The 6,200-nt window shown below is 33.9% G+C and overlaps 1 long non-coding RNA gene across 1 annotated transcript; it reads right to left on the bottom strand.

Annotated features, from left to right (window-relative positions):
• Positions 1-3,409: 3,409 nt before the first annotated feature.
• Positions 3,410-5,639, bottom strand: LOC132168575 (uncharacterized). Its single transcript, XR_009438891.1, has 4 exons — positions 5,513-5,639; positions 5,278-5,308; positions 3,685-3,896; positions 3,410-3,495 (listed from the first exon to the last, which is right to left on the bottom strand). It is a non-coding gene; the product is annotated as an uncharacterized LOC132168575 (long non-coding RNA).
• Positions 5,640-6,200: the final 561 nt, after the last annotated feature.

The raw sequence follows: 6,200 nt of genomic DNA on the forward strand, positions 1-6,200 counted from the left end.
ACAAATTTTATTAGTAATATTGTTTTGATGGAGCAATTAGCTCTATCTCATAATTGTTGATAGAGTTTCTTTCGTGCTCCACTTCTAATCTATTATCAATGATAATGATCAATTCCTTTCAACAAAAAAAAAAAAAAAAAAAAGAGGTGACTTCGATGAGGTGGTAATTGCCCCCCTCTCCTCTCAAAGAGTTCACTTAGTTCTCGTAGGATTACTTCATATATTCTGTTGCCCATCCTTAAGGGGGCAAATTTTTTCAACAGTAACTTGAGTTAACCATACAAATATAAGTTCAAATTCTCTTTTGAAATATTCACAATTTTTAACACAGAAAATATAAATATAAAAAATCGCGCACCTAATCAAAATGTCAAGTTGATAAAAATTTCGTCAGAATTTCTTCAAGCTTCGAGTTAACGTACACCAAGTACTATTTGTTTTTTTTTTTTTTTTTCTTTTTTTTCTTGTTTTTTCTTTCGAGTGCTAGCTCCGAGTTAACAACTTAACATGGAGTGCTTAGTTATATTTTTTAATTAGTTTTAATTCAATTTTAGGTTTTTTTTTTCTTTCAATAAAAAAAAAAATCTTGACCCCCTAAACATAAATCCTGTTAATACCATATATAATGATTTAGGAGAAAACGCTAGTTATATCTTTACTATTACTTCAAATGGATTAGTCAATTTAAAATTTCCCTAAATAAAGCACAGTTTTACCTAGTAAGTAAGCAATATGAAACATATATAGTACCCATGAGCATTTCTTATAAACATACCATTAACTCTCGATGTGGGCTATACTCATCTTCCTTTCATCTTATAATTAGGGGTAATTATCTTTTGCTCCCGTGAACTACAGCACATTGACACTTTTCCCAATGAACTACGAACTATGGCACTTGACCCCATCAAACTACCATCTTATGACAAAAGGCCCCCTTCCGTCAATCAAAATGATTAAAATTGATTGTCAACGGTCAAGTGCAAATCATGTGCCATTTTAAATTTTTTTTTCTTCCACTTTTGCCCTCACTTCAGACAGAGAAAATGATGTTTATACCCTCCTAAACCCTAATCCAACACATGAAAATATCTTTTCATGAGGGCAAAAGTGGAAGAAAAAAAATTTAAAATGTCACATGACTTGCACATGACCGTTGACTATCAATTTTTACTTTTTTGACTAATGAAATTGAGCTTTTTGTCATAAGATGGTAGTTTGATAGAGTCAAGTATCATAGTTGGTAGTTCATGAGGAGAAAGTGTCAAGGCGCTGTAGTTCATAGGGGTAAAAGATAATTACCCCTTATAATTAACTATGGAAATAGTCACTTGGCAATCTTTTCCTACTAAACCAGAAAGGTTAGAAAAATCTATTTTTCTTTTTCGTAAACATATTTCTGATCTGTCTAGTTATAAGCAAAACATGGGATTTCCATTTGGTCATGGCTAATAGTACAAAAATAATATCTCTTATAAGTCGCCTAATCACTCTTATAAAATCATATCTTCCCACTCGAGGGGTTTTTTTTTTTTTTTTTGGGACCCACTCAAGGCTTTTGATGTATAAGGAGTGCAATTTTTTATCTACTTGCACGAAAAGAAAAGATGTAGGCATAAACTATTAGCATACACTACAAGAAATTAGGTATTTAGGGGCGACTTTGAGTCGCCCCTAAAGGTCCTAAAGTGGACGCTGTTGCCAACAGCGTCGACTTTTCGACCCTAAAGGTGTCGACGCTAATAGTCCGACCCTAATGATCAAATGTCTGATTATCAGGGTCCACTTAAAAGTCGACCCTAATGATCACTTTTAGCGTCCACTTTATCGACCCTAAAAGTCGCAATGTTTTGACCCTAAAGATGATGTAAACGGAAGCGAAAATCGACCCTAATAATCAAGCATTAGCGTCCACTTTTAGTTAACCATTAGGGTCCACTTTGTCAACCCTAATGGTCCTTTTAAAAAAAAAAATAATAATAACTATCAGCGTCCAAACGAAAGTGGACGCTGATAGTTAACCATTAGCGTCCACAAAGTCGACCCTAATGGTCCTAAAAAATTTTAAAAAAAATTAACTATCAGCGTCCACTTAGAGTCGACCCTAATGATCACTTTTAGTGTCCACTTGATCGACTCTAAAAGGCGCAATGTTTTGACCCTAAAGATGATGTAAACGAAAGAATTAGTCGATGCTGATAGTCAAGCATTAGCGTCCACTATTAGTTAACCATTAGGGTCCACTTTGTCGACCCTAATGGTCCTTTAAAAAAATAATAAAAATAATAACTATCAGCGTCCAAACCAAAGTGGACGCTGATAGTTTAACCATTAGCGTCCAAAAAGTCGACCCTAATGGTCCTAAAAAATCAAAAAAAAAAAATTCTGCGATCGATCGCAGAACCAGGGAACACTGGTATGAGTAACATATATATATATATATATATATATATATACATCTAAATGCCAAAAAGAGCTGATCGACCAAAATTTAAAGGCTGAAGTATGAAAATGCTTATTTGAAATTTATCAATTCAAGGCTCAAGAATAAAATCAAACCCTTATTTGAAATTTAATCACCACAAGACAGAAGATAACATTCATATTTTCTAATTGAATTCCATTTGTCCAATAACTGAATTAGCTCAATAAAGTTTAGAAAGCGTAGTCAATTCTGCACATAAAATACTAATAGAAACAGGTAGGAATGTTCTAATTATAGTAATTGGAGAACAGCTAATCAGATTTTGAATCAAAGCAACTTGTTACCACCAACATTCAAGTAATGCCCTTTGATTTCACCAATTTCAGCACATTTCCTAAATTAAATCTTCTCTTTCTTTCTCTCTCTCTCTCTCTCATTTTTTTTATGGTCCTTCAAATCTGCCTCAGTAGCTGTAGCAGAGGGAACACACATTCTACTTTGTCTTAGTATTGTATTTGGACTTTGTAATCAATAAATCAATGTAATTATACTAAAAGATGCATTTGCTTTTATATATATATAAGTTGAAAGATGCATTTTATTCTTGGACGCAAATTACTATATAAGCATAAACCTCTAAGTTGCAAATGCATTATATATATACACCACATATTGAAAACAAAATTGCATTGCATTCTGAAACATTTCTTTAGCTTATTGTGAATTGCCGTATGAATGATTCTTAAACTCTTTTGGTAAATTTTTTAGACACAAGAATATACAATGTGCGGCGAAAGGTGTCTACTAGGAGTCTATTCAACTTCTTTAGTTCTCAACTTAGCATATGAATTGCCACAGTCACAATTGATTAATAATGACATAAAGAATGACTTTCATTCCCACCTCAAGTTTACCACGGAACCGATGATGTTTAATTTTGTGGGCCATCCATCTATCACATGTGACAGTGCAACCAAAAGAAATACAGCTTTATCCCCTTCCATGCAATTCAAAATCAGTAGGAGTTGTTTAGTTGCAAGAATATGAAGGTTCTCCTTGCATCCCAAATACTGGCAGCATACCCACTCTATCAGGTTTACATGGCAACAAGAAGAACAATTTTGAAAAAATATGAACTACAAACTTACTAACAACCACGCATGAATAAAATGAAGTAGCCATATTTACAGCTCAAATGCATGATCCATCTAAAGATAGACACAAAAATTCTCTTAAAAAATAATGAAAGTAAAACTCACCCTCTTTTTTTGCTTCCTCTCCACTACTCTCTTCTTTTTCTTCTTCATTCTCTTTTTCCTCTTGTTCCTATGCAATGCTGACATCTCCTTATACAGAACCGCCACTCTCTTTACCTTTTACCCTTTGCTTCAAATCTTCTGATTGTTGATCAATTTTATCATGTTACTATTTCCCACAAACACTTAGACCTTGCATCCTCAGGATGATGATACTAAAAGGCAAATGAAAACAATCACTACAAAATACCATTAGAGAGATAAAGGAAAGTTTCAACGAGGAAAACTGTTTGTGGTACTTGAAGTTGAAATTGCAAAAATATACACATCCCAAGGTCATCCAAATACTGAAAAAAATAAAAAATAAAAAAACAAAATAAAAAAACAAACAAACAAACAAAAAGAGTAGTTCATATGAATGATATCAGCATTATACCAGATACCAAAAGTCAAAATTACTTGGAAGGAAACAACTCTACTAAACACGACTGACATAATATAATCACAAAATTTGATACTTCTTAATCTTTTATTGAGAGGTTTAATTGATTCTTTGGCTTATTTCAAAACCAGCGCATACCAAAATCATACTCACAAGCATTTTCTTCTTCTTCTTTTGAATTGAGAAAACAAAAACAATTAGTTAACAAGTTGCATCACAAATGGACTTACTCTGTTTATAAGTAATACATTTACTAAGATAAAAAGAGAGCACTCAAGTACATGGAGATTGTACAAAATTCTCCCAAAAGTTACAATCAAAAATTCCAAAAGGTCAAGGAAGTCCGAAAAAAAAAAAGAAAAAAAAGCAAGACTTTCTAGGGCAGGCATCCAATCAAACAATGATCTCAAAACACAGGGTTATTATGAGTAAGCTCAACTCCGTTATAATTGAGGACAAGCTAGAGATGGATAAGAACCAGCAGCAACCTAAAAGATACATGGGATACCCTAAATAGGGAGGAAAAAATGAAGATAAGTAATTTTCTTTCTTTTAAAAAAAGGTGTTCGTTTCATCGATGGAAAATAAACCATAACACAAGCACCTGGCAATCCTCCTACAAATCTACATGTCATTACTGAGATCAGATAACCTAGGAGATGTCATTAGAAAACTTTTTTTTTAATGGTAAATTACACATGCACCCAGTGGGACTTGAACCCACAACCTGACCCTCCACCTTGCTACAAGAAACACACAAAGTCCTCAAATTCCATATAAATGATTAAGAACATTTATGAATAGGGTCCCCAAAATAAAATCCCATATCAAGAAACACACAAAATCAAATCAAGAAATTATCCAAAAATCAAAACAACACCCATCATTAGCGTTGACCCAATAATCCTCAAATTCCATATACTAGGGGCTTCTACAAAAAACAAATAGGGGCGGGCTTCTAAAATTTTTCATCCCCAAATCCAAAATTAGCAAAATACTCTCAAATCATCCATAGGTATGCCAACATGAAGCGTAAATTCAGAAATATGCACCAAGATTCGAAATTAAACCAAAGCATGAGAAAACAGGGTTCCGACGAGAGAGAATTGCAGACAGTAACGAAAAGAGAGAAGACGAAGAGGAAGAAAATTTACCTGAAGCTCTTCTTTCTTCCTTGCTCGGCAACTAGAGAAAGACAAATGTTCATTAGTGAGAGAGACAAAGAGATATATATCATATCACAGACCAAAAGTCAGATCTGAGATTAACGTAAAGAAATTGAATAAAACCTAAGAAAACAAAATATATATAGAGAGAGAGAGAGAGAGAGAGAGAAAGAGAGAGAGAGAGAGAGAGGAGAGCGAGAAAGAGGACCGGATGAGAGAGAACCTGGCTGTGCGTCTGCAACTAGAAGGAGAAAATACATGGTTGTGCGTCTGCAACTTTGAATCGCATCTCTCTCTCTCTCTCGCAGTCTCATCTGTCTCTCTCCGTTTGTCCATCACTCTCTCTCTCTCTCTCTCTCTCTTGTGTTGATCTCTCTCTCTCGCTCTAGCTCTCTCTCCTGGTATTGTGCAGAACTGCAGAAGGCAGGCAGAAGGCAGGGGATAACATGAGAAGAATGGGTTAGAGAGGCGAAGAAGAAAAAAGGGGGAGATACAAAACAAATTTTCCGAAAATTTCACCCGCCGCGCCAATGGATCCCGCCTTCTAATTTGTACGAAACTGACATAGTTTTATATCAACGTCGACTTAGTCGACGCTGATAACCATACTATCAGCGTCAACCTATAATGTTGACGCTGATTGTCCACTTTTTAATTTTTTTTATTTGAACTTATTTAGACAATTATATTAGCTTATTAATTTTATTTTAAGTCAAAATTGATTGAAAAAAATAATAATTTAATTTTTTGGGTCATAATTAGTAAAGTTTTCTATTTTTTATTTGTTAATATATATACATCATTTTGTAGTTTTCTCACACACACACACACACACACACACATATATATATATATATATATGGACAAAGTTTTTCTCCAAAATGGGTTGGAAGAATTTCTTTTCACCTAAT

Source organism: Corylus avellana, chromosome ca2, assembly GCF_901000735.1.
Source record: "Corylus avellana chromosome ca2, CavTom2PMs-1.0".
NCBI lineage: Eukaryota > Viridiplantae > Streptophyta > Magnoliopsida > Fagales > Betulaceae > Corylus > Corylus avellana.